General features: G+C 42.3%; 1 protein-coding gene across 3 annotated transcripts in view; it reads left to right on the top strand.

Moving 5' to 3' along the window:
* Nucleotides 1–18,857, top strand: part of GRM3 (glutamate metabotropic receptor 3) — a 104,337-nt gene that overhangs the window by 26,365 nt on the left and 59,115 nt on the right. Inside the window, exon 2 of one of the 3 annotated variants that reach the window (XM_064702976.1) lies at nt 12,573–12,670. The exons of 1 other annotated variant lie outside the window; for it this stretch is intronic. The gene's annotated coding sequence lies outside the window, so the exon portion shown is untranslated. Of the gene's footprint in view, nt 1–12,572; nt 12,681–18,857 lie in introns of all 3 variants that reach the window. One more of the 3 variants, XM_064702974.1, reaches the window with a different exon arrangement.

Below are 18,857 nucleotides of genomic sequence, written 5' to 3' on the forward strand. Positions count from 1 at the left end.
CAGTCACAGAGTCTTTGCATAAATGGTTCTTGAAACACCTTGCCACCCTCAAAACTGTCTGGTAGGTTCATTCTTGAAATGACCACCTAAAATAACAGTATGGGTAGAGATGATCTGTTTGCTTTGCAGTTTTTAGTATTGAGATAATTTAGCACCTTTCCTACTTCAAATTTTCAGTTTGTTAAACTGGAAAAAAAAATAATTAGGAGATGAAAACACGGCGTCTGAATCTGAATTCTATCATGTCATGGAAAATTATTTCTTCTTGTGCTAGAAGTGGAGGATAGATGGAAAAAAGTTATTTGTTTAAAAACATGAAAGGCCAAACTGGTGCATGGATGAAATTGTTCATTTTCATTATCTCCTAAATTCAGATCAGTGCTCTTTTAATATAGTTTTTACTATTACAAAAGGGATTGTGACTTCTATTACATGTACCTTGCTTCAAGGAGAAAAATGTCCATGTTCCTTGATGGATGTCATTTCAAAAAGCTGTGTGATCAATGTGGAAAAGGCACTGTCCCAGGACACTGACAGACAGAGTCCAGTATCTGAAACACAACATCTCAGGGTTAATAGTAAGAGATGTGGCTGGTTTTCTTTGAGGCCCAGACACAAAGGTGATGCTCAGTTCAAGAAACTGGTACATAATGGATCCAACCTTGCAGACCACTGTGAGCAGCCTGGGATTTCAGACAATTCTTTGGGAGTGATGAGGGAAAGTTCAAATCCACATGACAATAGTTTTAGGTAGAAAAAAAACCCCAAACCTTTAAGAGGACCCTTAAGTTGGGGATTTCCAGAAGCTGGGAAATTTATTAGGAAAAAGAAATTGCTAAATGTTTGTATTTTGTGTCATTTCATGCCATTTAGGGAATTATGAAACATATAAAGGAAGGTGACAAAGGAAAGCAACCAAAGCTCTAAATCCAAGTAATGAGACAAAACAGAGAAAGCAATCAGCCAGATTCATCATTTTCATTTCATCCAATTTACACCCACTGTAGAGCTGACCCCTGTAGGAAAAGAAAGACCAGCCAGTTATTGCCCAGTCATGTTGGGTATTACAGTCCCTCCCCACAGACCACTAGTGGCCCATACATTGATTTTGCAATCAGGCCAAAAGCAACATCCTTAACACCACACTGGATTATTGCCCTGACTCTGACTCAGGGAACATTTCCTCTAGCTCTCGTGTTTTCCTTGGAGACCTTTCCATCTAAACATTGACCAAGCTCAACCTGCTTTAGCTTTTGAAATATGACAAGGTAATAAATCAGAGCCACAAGCAAGCAGGGCAGCTGTGCTATTGCAGTTAGAGGGAAGGCTGCCATGCAGTGCCAGGAGAGCTTCTCATTTCACACTGCCAGCAGCACTGTCCATGTCCAAACCATACCCCAAGGCCAACAGGATCCTTCCTGTGATCCCATACTCCAAGGGGTGGTGGGGAAGGGATACAGGTAGCCAGACCATGGTTTCAGTGATTTTCAAGACTAACCTTGATGCCACAGACTTGTCAAATGTGCCATAAGACTCTTTAGATACCGCTCTTCACAGGTAAGCCCTTGCCTCAGGTTAGAAACCTGTCCTGTGCCCTGGGATGCTCCAGGCAGGAGGTATGAGAGCAGTAAATCCTGGTGTGCAACAGAACTGCACCACTGGCAAACCTCTGGTCAGTGGACAAGCCCCAAGACATAGATGTTAGATGTTAGGGAGGAATACCTTACTTGAGGGTTGCCCAGAGAATCTGTGGACACCGCATCCCTGGAAGTGTCCAAGACAAGTTTGGATGAGGCTCTGAGCAGTCTGGTCTAGTGAAAGGTACAGGGCATGGGAACCTTTAATGAAATGAGCTTTAAAGTTCATTTCAACCAAAGTCTTTCTGTGATTCTATGAACTGCCCTCATGTTCAAAGGTGCTGCAGCATGTCCATCTCCTGCCCACCACAGCAGGCCTTCCCACACAAACCCTGTGTTCCTTCCCACACTCCTCATTCCATTACAGTGCTTTTGAGGAAAAAAAAAATTGCACATTCGGTGCCCAGCACTGGAGGAGCCATTGGGAGACTTCCAGATGAGTTCAGGGAATTTTTATCCAGCACATGAGCATCAGACAGAGTAGCTCAGCTCCACAGCTGCCTCACTGCCAGACTCCTCACAGCAAGGCTGGCAGACCCCAGCTTCCTGCTGGAATCCTCCTCCAGGCATTGCAGCCAGCTTACAGCTTCTGCAGCACTTTTCAGGCAAATCTGTGCCTCTACTGCCAGCACCAATTCGTGCACATTTGTGCAGGTGTGACAAATTTGCTTCAGGTGACCTCTGGGAAGGCAAAAGCGTTGCCTTGAAAGTGTGTCAATGATACCACTTAGCACATTTTCTACTTCAAAGTGTTCTACCAACATTAATGAAGTGAGCTTAAAAATAAGAGCTGAAAACACCCTAATAACTTGAAAATACTGCCCTGGAACAAGTATATAAGCAAGAAGGCAACAAAGCCATTATAAAATGAGGACATTATTATTTTTTTTCTTTAATGAGCTTTCTTTACCCAATCTAATTTAGAAGTAGCTCATCTGTTTAGCTGAAACCCTCCAGTCATTTTTTGAGAGCACTGTGAGGAAGAATATAACAACTAGGGATGTAAAATTTCAGTTCTGTGACCCTGGTGGTCCGGGAGAATATAGTATTCTATTTAGGAAGATCTTAAATTACTTCACTTATCACTCCAGACTATTTTTAAGATATATGTAAATGTATGGTACAGAGTCCCTCAAAGAAACAGTCAGCCCCTGTTTTGAAGCTCTGAGAGTGAGGAACTCAGCTGAGATTTGGCCAGGAGCTGTACACAGTCACAGGTGTAGTTTTGTTCTGAAAGCATCATCAGGACACATGTAGCTGTGAATAGATCAGAGAGGTTTGAACAAAGCAAGCAAAAATTGCCAAATCCAGGCTTCTCATAAGTTATCTCCCATTGCTTTTAATAGGGTTAGGATTTTGCCTGCTGGACTGAATTCCCAGCTCTGCACTGAATCCACTGTAGCAGAAATCCCTTAATCTCTCTGTGCATCCTTCTCTCTGTGCTCTTTCCTATCTCCTCATCTGTGGATAAGGATGATACTAAAGTCTGCCTCTATGGGTATTATGAGAACTAATTAACTGAGCTTTCAGGAAAATTTCAGCAGCAAAGGCAAATTTCTCCTCTGGACATAAAATGCATACACACACACACAGATAGCTACAGATATTTCTGTGTTTTGATAGATATACACATGTAATCTGGTATATATAATATAATTATCACCTGCCAGACCTCTCTTAATGTCAAGGCTCCTCTTTTCTCAGCCTTGTCTTCCTTTTACAGTCCCACTATTTTTAAATGCTGTACTTTATTCAAAGTCAGTGTGGAGATGTCAGGCAGGTAGTTATTAAAAAAAAATAAAAGGAAAGAAAGAATAAAGAAAAGCTTTTGCCTTCTCCTTATTTAATGGCATTTTTGTTCTGCAACCATTGTCCCTGCCAGTCAGAAAAACTGCTTGGTTTTTAATGAAAAATCCTAACAGCAACAAATTGCAACCCTCCCTTTCAACACAGGCATGCCCTTTGAATTTAATTATGCCTCAGGCAATGCATTACAACGAGCGTGTGAAAAGTGACACCAAAAAAATCTTCCAACAAACACAGCAGATATCCCCCACTGGGCAAAAATAGCTGAGTACCAGATTGCCAGGTTTGGTTGGAACTCACTCGGGGCCGGAGTGTGCCTGAGTTCCCCCAGCTGGGCTGGTCCCAACTCGGTCCCACTGATCCAGTAGAGCGGAGTGTTCCCTGAGCATCCCTGCATTGTGGGAACCCAGAGCATCCCTCTGGCTGTCCAGGATGGCCAAGGCCCCTGCCAGGGGGATCAGAAGCCCTGACCCAGAGCCCAAAACATCTGTGATTTTGATTATGACCTGTGGAGCAAATTACCAACCCTATATGAAGATCAGCAAGCCATGACAATTTAGCTAGAATAATACTGAAGTTATCACGAGATGGAAAAAGTAGATTTTGGGGTTTCTGGTATGGAGGTTCAGGAGGCAAGATGGAGGGAACTGGGCATGTCCAGCCTTTCTCCTTCTTCTTCTTGGCCTCCATCTTCTGGGTGATGTTGGCACTTTTAGATTGGTTTAGAGTAGAAGCTCACTGTCTAACATAGGTGATAGGTATTAGAAAGTAATTGCAAACATTGTACATGTAGTTTTTAGTACAAAGACATAACTCTGCTGCCCTGGGGGCAACCAGAGTGCCTAGAACTGTCCTGCTAGACAGACCTCAGCAAAGCAAGAGAAAAGTTTTTTATAGATAAGATAAAATAAACAAACTTGAGACCAAGAAATTAAGAGCTCTGACTCAATCTTCAAGTGCCAAGCTGAGAAAAGAGACTTTCTAACTTTTCTCAGAATCACTCTGACAAGTTAAACATCCCAACACTGCATCCCCTGCATGTCCTGCATCCCAGCTCCAGGAGAACTCCAGCTCCAGGAAGGGCTGCAGGACTCTGTCTGGCAGGGACATTCCTGGAGAGATGATGCAGAGCCCCCAGCAGGAGCCCAGAGGAGCCGGGGACAAAGGAAGTGGAGGAGTTTGGGAGGTTTCCTTTCCTCCCGGATTAATTTCTCACAAGCTGTGTCAACTATCCACAGTTAAACAAATACTTGAGATATCTATCAACATTTCCCATTTGGAGGGAGAGGCAGCACAGATTACCTTTGGTTTTTGCTGTCTTGGGAGCTGCCACAGCCAGCGAGAGGAGACTGCCTGAGATTTTTCTGATTGTTCGCAGAAGAAAATTCCCTGTGAAAACAAACACCCACAGCCCTGCCTGTAATGCAACACCAGGGTCAAACTCTGTCCTTTTGCATCCTTCTGGATGCTAACTGGGGATAATGCAATGCCCCTGTGTTACTTAGATATTCTGGGGTGGCCAGTGACTCCCAAGAGGCAGCAGACCATAGAATCATAGGATCACTAAGGCTGGAAAAGGTCTGCATGAGCATCAAGTCCAACCTTTGACCAAATGCCAACATACTCACTAAACCATATTGCAAACTACTCAGGTTTTGGCAATCCCTGGTAATGCGGATGGTACACAATGGTTGGGTCTACTTATTATTAGGATGCAAAGTATTCATGGCACAGGGAGACAAGTCACAGACACCTCCTGGCTGCTGGTGGGCAAATATCAGGACAAATATCAGGTTCTATTTAACCTCAAAAGCCATATGGATGTAAACATAAAATGAAGCAATTCCAATCCTGCCAGAGGGTTTCGTTATTTCAAAGTAGCTGCATTGGACATGGTCTCTGTCTTCCATTTCCTTTCCTGACAGTACAGGTGCCTTGGCTTACTGATATTTTAAGAGAGGCGAGTTTTTATTTTTGTACCAGATATAGCTCCTCTGGGTCTGAAGACCCTCTCGCTCATGTCAGGGAACTGTTTCCCTGCTGTGGTACAGCTCTCTCGTGAGCTTCTGCAACAGCTGTTTTCATCGAAGTCTTAAAGATGAAAGAGACAGATCTTTTAAAAAGAGAGGACTGGGATTCACAATCAAGTTATTGCAGTTTAATGTGTTTCTGTGCAGCAGCTGAGCCACGCCAGTCAGCTGGGTTCACACCCTCAGCTTCAGAAAATGCAAGATTTAAGCTACACATTACCATGACCCTTAAACTACACCTACCATGATTCTGGTTAGACATCCACAATAAATCATTCAATTTCTTGAGCACAGTAACACCATAATGTAACTGAGTTCTCCAGATATTTAAATGCTTAATTCTTTCTTTCACCACTAACTTGCCCTGCAGCCATGGGCAATAGCACGACCTTAGCTTTCAGACTTCAAGTGTAAAATGAATATGAGGAATGATTACACAAAAGGGTAATATAAGAACAAAAATGAGAATCTATGAGGTGCTGAGATATTCTGGATACCTGGCCTAAAGGTCATTTTAAACACCGCATTCTGCTAAGAGGAATCAGAGCAGCAGTGCTTTGCTTTTAGTCACCCCCAGTACTCCTCGTTATTTATGCAGCTGTGGAGCTGAAAAATGACTTAAAGTCCTGTGTTTTCCAGCAGTAAACAGAAGCCAACAGGGCTGTACTGCTCTACAGGAGCTGAGGAGCTGCATTGCTTTGTTGCACGTTTTTATGTGAACCTGTGAGTCACAGTTCCTGTACCAAAATATTTCCAAGTACATCTCCTTTCAAAGACAAAATTTTAGGAGCTGCTGTCATGTGTCACACATAAACAATGTGAAGCATAACATCAAACACTTGGAAAGTGTGCAAGTACACCAAAAGGAAGAAGGGTGATTTACTGAGCTTTAGTTGAATATAACTGCACGAGTTTTACACCTAGAGGACTCGGGTTGCTGTAACTGTTACCTGTGAATAAAGCTTCCCTCTGGCAAGTGATAATTAATTCTTAGATTTTAGAAGTTTCTGAAATTTCAGAGACCCCTGAGCACATTTGTATGAAGATTAGACATTGTTTCTTTTCTCCTTTTCTCTTTGAAGTCTTTTCTTCAAAGATTGCAGCTCGCTGTTCAGACTGCACAAATCCTCTCTTGACAGAGCCGGCTTTTCTCTGCACTCTCAGAGCTTTGAGTCTGACTCTGCTCTCCCTTACTCTGCTCTGTGCCCCATCAAAGAACGGAGAGATTGTCAGCACCACCTCGCTGCCAGTGGGGAGGAGAATCAAACCCTTTGCCAAGTACATCAAGTGAATTGCTCACCCCCTGTGGGGAAAATTTACCACCCAACAATGCAGTAATTGATATTGATGGTGTGTGTTGTTCACATTTCAATTTTTTAGAAACTTGTTTTTTTCAGGATTGTGAGAAGCCAGGTTACAGTGATCAAAGGTCGAAGCCTTATTTCCCTGTAAAACAACTTCCCTGGGGCTATGCCTGATGTGGGAAGAAATTTGTGGTTTTGGAAAGAGATTTATACAGGGCATGTACTTAAACTAAAAAAAAACCAAAGATACTAAATTACAGGAGTGAGATTTTCTTCTTATTTACACACCTATGAATTGTAAGCAACTGCTCAGATGCTGGAGAAATGAGCTCATCCACAATTTTAGTAGGAGTGGTAAGTGCTGGGCCCATAGAAATGCAGCTGAATTCTTAATGTTCACACCTTAGTTGAACTTCTTTTCTCTCCTCTCAAGCTTGTGCTCCTCTGACCTTGTCATGAAACAATATTTTGCTACTTCTTTTCTAATGAAAAAAGGAAGGAGAAGTGTTTGCTTTTCTTTTCTATCTTGTTGAACTAATTTTGGGAAGGGAAAATGGAAGAAAAGAAAAAGAATATGGAAAGCAAAGACAAGTATAATTCCTATAATCCGGGAATTCGTTTTTTTTACGGTTTGGGATAAATAACCCCCATTAGTGAGAGATTAAATAACTAATATTTTATAATTTAACTAATATAAAAACCTATAATTCACAGAATGCTCTAGCTGTGTGCAGAGCTGAATTTCAGGGTCTTGGTGTTAAATAGTACAAATCTTCAGATATTCCTGCCGCTGCCTCTGCTCTCAGCTGCCCTCCCTCAGTGACCACTGCTGACAACCTGTGTGTGAGTTAATGAGTGACTCCCTCACTGTTGAGGTGAATTAAACCTTTACCATCCAGTCCAATTCTTGTACATTAAGTTTCTACTCAGTGTGATCATGGTGATGACCCAAGACAAGCAATGGGATAAGAGGAAACAATGTTCTACAGTTTGCCAAAATTGATACCTTTCCATGTGGTAACATCATGGTTTTAGCCAAATCAGTGCAAGCCATGGCAGAAGCCTTCACACTGAAAATACATGGCTGTATGTTCAGTGATGCAAATATTTCATTTTCACACTGCCTTGCTCATTAGCAAGTACCTTAAAAGTAGCCCAAACTCTCATAGGCATTAGAAAGTACCAGAGGAGGGAAGTGTCTTGCCCAAGACATCAGGGCAATGACAGAAGAGTAGAGTAGAGTATTCTCTGGAGTAGAGCCTGGAGCACACATACATCCCACCTTCAAACCACTCTTTATGTTACACTGATCCCCAGTTTAGTGTCCCAACTGCTCTAGTCATGCCCTCTTAATCATTCTCGACTTTTATCTCATATAATTTCACAGAAATTTCCTTTCGTAGCCTGACAAAGGAAATATTTCCAACTCTTATTATGAATCTTTTCTTTCTTTCTCCCAAAATATTCAATGCACAGACCAGTAATTTTGGGTCACTTGTTGGAACTGGCCCTCTGAGCCCCGTATACCTCCTTCACCCACCTTGAATATTCCCAGCACAGCCCTGTGGTGGCCCAACGTGTCGGATACACGAGTGCAACTTCACCAGCAGAGCTCTCTAAAGGGGCCACAGGCCAGATGAGAAGGAGCCAGGGAAGGAGGGTCACAGCTGAATGTCTTTGCCCAAGGGAAAGCAGACCAAAGAATACAAAATGTCGGCAGAGGGCATGCTGCCCTTGATTGAGTCCCCGCTGGCTGGAAACCCAGAATTAACAACACCAGCAACAACAAGAAAATTAGTAAGGCTTGCCAGCTGGGGAGAGACATCTGGCTAGTGATCAGAGGGGCATGTGAGTCAATTAATCCATCTCCGAGCTGGATTAGCACATTGAAACATGCTTCCCTTCACTGCTGCACAGGGACCTGTTGAATGAGCTGTAAAGATGAATGGAACTAAAGAAATTTCATTTAGATGAAGAAAAATGGCTCTGAAGTAGTGAGTGGGTGGTTTTTACATGCCTTATGTGCTGCAAGAATTAAGCACAACTCAGAGAATTTAGGGCATGAAACAGCCATTTGGATACAAAAGCTCTTGCATTTCAGATCTCATTGATTTAAAATTTGTATCTAGATATCTGCCAATTTATTTCTCATGTTTATAGCATATCCAGGAAAAAGATACTACTGCTCAGGAAAAATAACTCTTTCAGCCCATTCTTTCACAACTGTGGTAAATCAAGTTGCTGTCGCCACAGAAGGTACTCCTGGGCTCTTTTGCTATTAAAATGGAATGGCAGGACTGTTGCTCAAGGGTATCTTGCTGCATTTAGATCTGGAGAGATTGAGACTCAATCTCCACCTTCTCTGTCATTGCAGATCAATGGGATATGGTCTTCTTAAATACTTTTCAGATTGTCACAGATAGGACCTGAAGGGATGAGTTTGGTCACTGAGTTCAGTTCTTGCTGTCATGAACCATCAGGTCATATTATCCCTTCTTTGGAATTCTGCCACTCCCTCTTAAATTTTGCTTTTTTGACTGTTATTCCTGCAGTCAGAAACCTTTTCCAAAACTTCATTCCTCTGCTGTTTAGAAACTTCTTTATAATTTCCATTGTCTGTTTATTCAGGACCAGGTTACAGTCATTTGTTCTAATTCCAGAAATGTCTTTTACTCTCCTCCCTTCCGAGTAATCAGACCCCTGAGGTGTCCATGGATAGCTGTCAAAAACTTCAGTTTTCCTTTTACTAAGCTAAACAGGTTCTGTCCACATTTGTTCTCTCCTAAAACAGCCCCATCAGTCCCCTGTGTTTTGCAGTAGTCCTTCTCTGTGCCCACACCTACTTCAATTATTATTTTCATAATACATGGATAGTATACAAGTTTCAAATTATATCCTGTGCAATGGTAGTAACACCACCTTGCACCTGCAGAAAATACCCTTTCTGTCTGTACTCTAGAAGTTGTATTCACTGACTGGGAGCTTCCAACTTTAGGAAAGTGTGAGGAATTTCAGTTAGCACCTGGAAGTTTATACTTGAGACCTGGTAGGAAGAGGCACATGAGTTTTCTCAACAGGGGCATGGTGCCCAGGGACAATCTTGATGCAGCCATTAGCAAAGCAAATTGAGTGCTAGGATGCATCAGGGAAGATTTCTCCAGCAGAAGTGGTGAGGACTTTTTGTATTACTAATGAGCTAAACAGTGCCAGTGAAAAGACATTGACAATATAATCCTGATTGCCCATAGTGAGAAATTGCTTGAATGATCCCTGGGGTTCTTTTGGGATGTGGCATTGTTCTGAATAATTCATTGATGTGTGGGGGGACTTAGCACATAGTGGGGAACGCTCACCAGGTATATTTACAGCATGGGCCCCCTTTTCCAGAGGCTGGCAGAGGCAGCTGGATGAGTGCCCACTACTGTGGCCCAATGATCTCATTGCCTCAGGGTGGTCCCACAGAGGTTTGATTTATGAGACCAGACACAGCCATACACATGAGGGTGCAGCTCCTCAAGGCAAGGACTGTGCACAGTTCTGATTTTCTGTACTGATGGCAGAGGAGCTCAAAGATTGAAGCTACAGCTCCTAAACAGTGACAGACGCCAGAATATGGTTGTGTCATTTAATGGCTATAACAGTCTCCAGCCACAGAGGTTTGTCCAATTTAACTCTCCCAACACAGCTCCTGGGAAGAGGCTGGAGACCACCTTAGCCCCAGCAGCATTCACATAAGATCTGTGGGATAGGACCTGCCAGTTCTGGAGCTCCAGAGATTTTCTCCGAAATGGCACAGCACAGCTGTGTCAGATGGTATCCAGATCAGAGTGGTCCATGACCCATCCTATTTGCTAAGATAATTTCAGCCAAACTGGCTCAGATATACTGAAGAACTACCTTGGTGATCAAAAGAATCCAGAATTAACTCTATGAGAGTAGGAAAAACCGATTTTGAATGCTTTTGAAAAATCTCCTTTATACTCAAAGAGAGCTTTATGTACAGAAACTGTCCACAGCCCCTGGGAATTTGGTTCTCAATTTCTTTAACTGGAGCATGTCAAATAATTTCAGCTGTCACATGTCATGTCTGAGAGACCATGAGCTTTGACACAATATGTGTCAAATATACCTTCAAAGAAAGCAGCACTTCTCTGGGAGGTAATGACAATTGCTGAGCATGATTTCCTTCTGAATAAATATGAAAACTTCACAGACTTCAGTCAAAAAAAATTAACTCTCCTCAAAGCCATTTCATAAGAAATGCCTCCTTTCCTCTGTCTCTGCTACCTCTCTCCTCTCTCACGGAAAATGCCAAAGTGGATAAGTTCAGGACTCACCTCTCAGAAAAACAAGGGACCTAGAGGAAAGAAAGCTAAAATCCACAAATATCTGTACATAACTGGGTTGTATGAAGTTGACAGACATCTTGTCCCTATTGCTGCTGTGTCTCTCAGTGTCCATTTCTGGCTATTGACTGTTCTCCAGGAGACAGTCCCAGAGATAAAGAGGGAAGGACTCCCTCTTGGAGAGTGTTTGAAGCCTATTGCAAGGAGCATGTCACCTCTTTAGCACCCCTGCTTGCACTTAAACTATACTGCTTAAAATACAGTGTTTGTCAGACATTCGGTTATCTCCTCCAGGAGATGAACCAGGAAGGAGAAGAGAAGCACTTCTCCATTTTCTCTTTAAGTACAATGAAAAGACTCAGACCCAGTCCCCAGTTCAGGACCTGTTCAGATCAGAGATCCAACAAGGCAAACCCCTCTTTGTTAGGGGACCACCAACAGTTCATTTAAAAGGAAATGTAATTTTGAAAGTGATCATAAATAGATATGTGCACTTGAAAATAAGGATTTCAACATGAAATGCAGTTAGATATAAATAGAAGACAATCTAAATTTGTGGATTTTATAAATACATCCAAACTCACTCTCAAAGCCCATGAATTTGGTGAAAGGACTCCAATATTTTTCACATAACCAGTGGGCAGTATGGGACTTACAGGGACAAAGAAATGTCCCTGCACTCACACTTCACAGAGATCTATGAATTCCATTGAGATTTCATGATCAGCAGATGATAAGTTAATCATGATGAGAGAAAAGAGTCAATTAGGACAGCTCTAGGAGCATGAAATAGATGTAAATATCCCATTATAGCCATTAAGCAATATTCCTTCAATATGGCACAGCAAGAGGCACAGGAAAAAGACCAAGGAAAGACAAACCTGGCCAAGCTGGCTGTCACCCATGCCAAGTGCAATTGTAGAACTGTTTGCTGCCAGCAAACACAAACCACCAGCAGTGGCCATCTCAGAAGTGAGAAGTCCCTGGTTCAGGAAGGAAAAACAAATTAGTGTTTTAAATTTACCTGCAAACTGTCCTGATTTTACTCGACTCTAAAATAACCTGTATATTCTAAAAAGAAAGTGCTCTTGAAGAGAGATTTTTAGCCTGTTTGATAGGATATTCAACAGAAACTCTGGGAATAATAAAGGAGTGCTTAAAGCAGATTGCCTGCCTCATTCAGCTGTGTTATGGAGCTGATCCAAAGACACCCAGGAACTTTAAAAGGTGCTGGAGCTGGCCCATCAGTTTCTAGTACTAATAGGAACCGAGCTGTTAGTGTTTTTGCATGGCATCCTGTAAGGAAAATCGCTGGCATTTGGCTTACTCGGGAGATTTCACCATCTGTTATTGTAGAGACCCAATAATGATACAAAACACAAATAAGCAAAAAAAAAAATGCCTAACACTCTGTCAAAGTTAGTGAGGTCTTAACATATTCCTGCGCAGGTAGAGAATTTGCTGGAGGAGAATCAACAGAGCACCGGGCTCAATTACATCCGAGTTTCCTGTGTAAGACCTGTCAAGCAACTCCCATCACCACGTCTGTAAGTGAGCGTGAGTAATGGGTTTTATTTAAATTCATCTGGTGTTTGCTACCTACATCCAGACAGATAATGGACAGATAGCAGAACAATGATCATTAAGAGGCTATCACTTAATTCTTGTTTTATTCTGCGGCTTGCCTGCCTTCATCTGTCTTCCCTTCTGAAGAAGTGAACACGTTCCTTCTGACTCAGATGGAAATGCAATGGCCTATTATGCATTCATCACAAGTTTTCCATTTTCCATCCAAAATCATGACAGTGATACAAATATGAAAGCCCACAGAATTTGTTTCCAAAAGCATTCAGCTCCACGCATATGTGTTTATCTTTCTGCAATTGAATTTCTTATCCCCCAAAACACACAGTCAACTTCCTTCTAAGTGGCAAATATAACATTTAAGGAGTTTATTTGTCTTGCTGAAAACAATAGGTATTAAGTATGGTGGTAAGGGCAGAGCATCCTACAAAATATTGAAGAAATCTGTTGGTTCACTGCAGTTCTATTGATTTAAGAAACACAAAGGGATTATGCTGAACAAGATGAAATGGGAAATTAAGTAGCATCATGTGAATGTAGTGGTAAAGCATCCTACATACTCTCATCACTGTCAGCTTCCTGCAGGACAAAAATGTGTGTTCAGCCCTGAAAAGGTTGGGAAAGGACCCCTGTGTCCTTCCAATGCAGGTATTGGTAAGCATTCCTTGCCCTAGCTATCTGAATTCCTTTGGGTTTCAGGAGGCTGTCAAAGCCTTACAAGTTGTGAATGCTGTTGTGCAAGTAAAATTAATGACTCCTGTTCTGCTTCCCATATTTAAAGCTTTAAATGAGTCTTATTGCTGTGGAAAACATGAGGAGGAGCTGAGGGGCTGTCAGGATGGAATTGTAAATCTTTTGGCATTTGAAATCTCAGACCTGATTGACCTCATGACGGTGCTTCAGACCAGTATTTATCTTGGTGTTGTAAAGCAAGCAAATTACCTTTACCCAGGCATGAATCCCACTTTGCAGTCTGCTGTAACTAACTGGGGTATGAGGCCCAAGTGAAATGCTCCAGTCAAGCAAGTAAACATTGAAAAACAAACAAAAACATTTGCATTTGAGGGAGTATTAAATGTATTCATCATCTGCCCTTTGAGTCTGTGCAAGTGCTGGAGTAAGGAGACAGTAATATGAATAGTTGTAACTCAGTTATTAAATAAAATGGAAATACATGAATAATTAATACAAATAATAACTGGTGCTTGCCCAGCTGGTGCATGCTGAGGTTTTAGCTGGTGCTTGGCAAGGCATGATGGACTAAGGGTAGCTTGGGGAGAAGGCTCCCTTGTAGCCCAGATCCCCAGCACACTGTGGGCTGCAACACAAGCTCAGGGCTGGCTATTTTCAGTGCAGTGAGGAGCTCCCAGCAGCATCCTGCTCATGGCTGTAGGATGAAGACTGGCCTCAGAAGGCAGAGTCAGCCTGCCAAGCACTCTGCCTATGGTGTCTGTCTAAGCAGCAGCTCCAGCCCAAGGGAACTCAGACTCAATCAATAGGTGCTATTGACACCCGCGTATTTCAGCTGGCTTCCCTGCTCTTCCCCACAGCCATTAGAAAAGCTCTCCAGAAAGCACTTTGGAGCAGCAGCCAAACCCACATTCTCTGAAAATCCCATGGGATTTTCCTAAGGAACATCCATGTGCCCAGGAAGTAGAGGGAGACCTGGAAAAACTGCTAGCTTCTGATTTTCTCTCTATGTGCTTGCAGCAGATGCCCTATTGAATTGTTATTCCACCAGCCCTTTCAGAAGGGAGCAGGTGATAAAATTCTCCAGGGAATAGCTCCAGTTTTACCAGCATTCCTTTAGTTCCTGCTTTACCTATCAGCATCCTCTCCCACAACCCAGAAGCTGCCTTTCCTTGCAAGGTATGTCACAGCACTGAAGTTAGATCTGGGGCATGGTGCCAGCTGAATGAACCTGTCTAAAGCCTGGAGACCATGGGATTCATCCAATGGGCCCAAGTTTCTGCTGCCATCAGAGGCACACCTAATTTACCTCCATACAAAGAGGAACAGAGTGTGCTCACTGACCTGGCTGCTGTGAACTGCAGGGGCGTGTGGAGCGTTCCAAGCATTAATCCTTAGGACACAACTGCAAGGTCACAAAGTAATGTTATCTTCTATTTTCTATAGGTACAGAGAGGTGAGCCAAAGACAGAGGTTAGTGGTTTGCCTGCTACACTGAAGCCTTTACAGCAGTTGGAAGGGGATTTTGTGTATTATATTGTGAACCCAAAACCACCAGAAAAAAACAATCTTGTGTGATTTAATGAGTGTAGGAAATATGTGATGTACATGAGTTTTTCTGAGATTTAGGGAAGTCAGTAATTAAGTTAGATCATTATCATACACTCGAAAAGTGCTGAAGGACATCTTCATAGAAAATTCCAGGGTTTGCTCCTTCTCATCAACAACACAATGAGTATTCAGGGCACTTTAAATTGTTCTGACCTATTATCACAGAGCTCTTTTCTCTTGGTTCTGCTGCTGGCTATGCATTTCCCCACAGAAATTAATTATCTTTATGAACAAATAGCTTTGTAAAGGGCTAGCACTGTGGCCATAGCTGTCTAGTTTAAGTGAGGCAGCAAAGGTAAAGAGAAACAGGTATTAAATGAATGTTTTTGAGGGGAAAAAAAATAGCTTTGGATGATGAAAACCTGAAAAAGTGTTTTGGTAACCTATATGGTGTTTACTTTTAGCAGCTATATCAGCCTTTTAACAGGAACCATTTCTTCTTGTGTATGGACTGGGCTGCAATGAAGGTAATACTCCATTGCCTGCAGCTTCTTGTTCTCCTCATTGTTCTTAGGCATTCATGATCTCTGAGAGTTTTATGCTGACACTAGGAAAGAAGTGATCTTTGCTTCTTCTGCCACTGATTCAGGCCATACTTTGTTTTCTCCACAGCTTCCCATTGCTAAAATACAGGGATGGCATTATACCCTGCAATAAAGGGAGTTGTAATTGTGGAAAAATACAAAATCCTGTTTATTGGTTCAGCTGCTGAAAAGGAGAGCTGTTCATAATTCCACGGGGGAAAAAAAATTTCTGAGTGTAAGGGTTAGGTGTTCAAAACTGGAGAAAATTAGTTGTGTTGTAGGTTTAGCTCCCTGCTGCCTTGCTGATCCATCTGGGACACTCTCAGTCCCTGAGTGAAGATCATGCCATTACTTTGACTCACAGTCTGCACTGAAGCACAGCTAATGCTCTCCTGTAATTGTTTCCTGAATGCTGAAAACAGCAACAAAGCCCACATGCATGCATGCACATATATGCTCACTGCTATGCTTAGCCTGATGGAAATTTTGTAAATTGCTAACCCTGCCTGGAATTGTATCACTTCCAGCCAAACCTCAGCACATTGGTTTGGGCAGCAGAGCTAGGAGTCAAAAATGGGTTCTGTGGAACAGCAGGCTTAACAGCTGAAACCATCAAAGCTCTGAGCCTCCATGCTGGCCAGATGATGAGTTTTTAATTTCTTCCCTGTGGGTCCTCAGATGCAATAGATAAAATAGGAAAAAATTCATACGTCAGTTCTGTTGTTACAGTACTCCTTTACATGTAAATGGAGAAATTCTGCAGCTTCTATCAGAAAAGAAACTAATCAATTGATATATTTCTGTGGACCTACAATAGTTATGTATCTCTCACATGGAGATATCTATCAAAACACTCTGAATTTCTTAGTACACCTACTCAAATTCCATATACTTTGTACTAGATGCATAAAATCAGAGAGGCAAGGAGGGAGGAATTTAATTTTACACTTGAAAAATTATGGATCTTTCATTTCTATGCCTCCTCACATTACACTCATATTTAATTTAAGATCTTAAGTGGTTCTAAATAAGCTTCTAAGATTCAGTTTAAGCACAAAATATCCATTCAGGATGAATGAACAATTATGAATATCTGGAACGAGAGAACAAAAAGGGTTTTAACATTAACAATGGGACAGATCCATCAACAAGATAACTGTGATTGACACAAATGGAGCTTCTTTCACTGGTACTTGATTTGGCCATTGCTTTAGACAGTGTTTTATTCCTTGTGATTACAGTCCTAGCTCAAAACAGTCTGTTCATATGAGAGAACTTGTAGTTCAAGTCTATAATACCCTTGACTCAATGCACCAGTGGACCAAAGTCTCATGTTGATAACTGACACAACTTCTTGAATTTATCTTGAAAAATGTACAAGTTTTCCCTGACTGTGGTGCCTCAAGGATTTCCCATCATGTGGTTGTCTCCAGCCCTAGGTGAGTGGAAATGTAGAGTGTTTTCTGCTTGAGGCTCAGTTCATCAATAACTTGGGAGAAAGAAGCTGCTGGCATGAAGGAGGGGGAAGGCTTGGAAGAGGAACACAAAGAGGTCACAACTGGAAAAAAAGGAGTGGGATACACCTGGGAGCCGCTGAGGGGCTGAGCTGAGCAGTAATCAATGAAAGCAACAGCTCACAGACTGAAGAAATGGAGCTTTCAGCATTTAAAATGCTATTGTAGCAAACAAACTTCCTGCATGCCAACACCCCGACAGCAGAGTGCCAAGTTAACTCACCAAGTTCATGCTGGACTAACTGGGGCATGCTGTGAAGATAATAAGAGCATTTATCTGTCATGAATGCAAGCTTATGGATTGATAGATCATTTGATCTGTATGACTGTATTATGGATTTGCCATTAGCTTTTATCTTTAGCCATGCTGACAGAATCAAAAAACATATTTATTACACTTGGTGGGTTTTAATCGACTTTGCATTTTTCCTGTGAGTAGAGTTGGAACACAGATAATCTGCAAAATACACTGACAATCTTCCAGTTTATTCTGGTTTATTCATATTTTTTCCAAAAAAACAACTGAAGAGCATATCACAGATGCATTCTCCTGTAAAAGCTTTACATAAGATTTGAAGGAGAATAAACCAGCATTAGCCATAGAAGGGAGAAAGATGCAGTGCAAAAAAAGCTTATCCTCTGGGCTTGATGAAGAAAACAGCTCAAAGCCAGCAAATCAATGATCCCAGAATGAAACTGAAACACTGCCCACAGAAAAAATGGATTTGCAAAATGTGCGTTCTCCCTATTTCACATGGTATTGCTCCTTCTCACAGGGGAGAGCTTTTAGTGCTAAGGCACAAGGTCTGATACTAGCAAGGCCTGATAACATCCAAATAATGTGACAGAGGGACCAAACCTCTGCTACACTGGAAATCTGAGAATGATGAGGAGTCCCTCTTATGGAGATAGCTTTGTTTTTGATGTCTCATGTGACCTGAGTGAGTATATGTGGATTTCATCAATACAATCAATAGACAGCAGGGTTTGAATCAGCCTAAAATAGAAAGGACCTGGGGCTTCTGGGGCTCAGCAAGCTGTCCATGAGCTACAATGTGCCCCAGAAGCCAAGAAGGACAATGATATCCTGGGATGCACCAGAAAAGCATTGCCAGCAGGTCAAGGGAGGTGATCCTGCCCCTCTGCTCACCCCTAGTGAGGCTACATCTGGGTATTGAGCCCAGTTTTGGGATGCTCAGTACAAGTGAGAGGGTCCAGCAGAGGCCACAAAGATGTTTAAGGGACTGAAGATCTCTCTTACAAGGACAGGCTGAGAGAGTTGAGCCTGTTCAGCCTTTCAGCTGGACAAGAGGCAAGGGGCAGAAACTGATGCCCAGGAAGTTCCACCTGAACATGAGGAAGAATTTCTGTCCTGGGTAGTGACCGAGCACTGGAACAGATTTCCCAGGGAGGCTGTGGAGTCTCCCTCACTGGAGATAGTCAAGAACCATCTGGACACCTCCTGTGCTCTGGAATGACCCTGCTTGAGCAGGGAGTTTGGAGCAGGAGACCCACTGGTCCCTTCTAGCCTGACTGATTCTGTGATTCTGTGATTCTGTGAAATTAATTGCAGGCCAACAACTTCGGGCATGTTGGCCTCACTGACTAAAGGAGAACCTGAAAAGTCCACTCCACCGAGGAAATTCCTTTGTCCAGTTCTACAGACCCTGTTCATTGGACATGGAGAGAAATAGGTAGAGCAGTGTGCAATTTATTTCATCCTATTACAGTGTCTACAATATATTTGATGAATCACATTCTATAATTAACAAATTCCAAGAATAAAGCTGTGCTTACATAACAATAGGGGA

The sequence above is a fragment of the Zonotrichia leucophrys genome, chromosome 1A (assembly GCF_028769735.1).
Source record: "Zonotrichia leucophrys gambelii isolate GWCS_2022_RI chromosome 1A, RI_Zleu_2.0, whole genome shotgun sequence".
Classification (NCBI taxonomy): Eukaryota; Metazoa; Chordata; class Aves; order Passeriformes; family Passerellidae; genus Zonotrichia; species Zonotrichia leucophrys.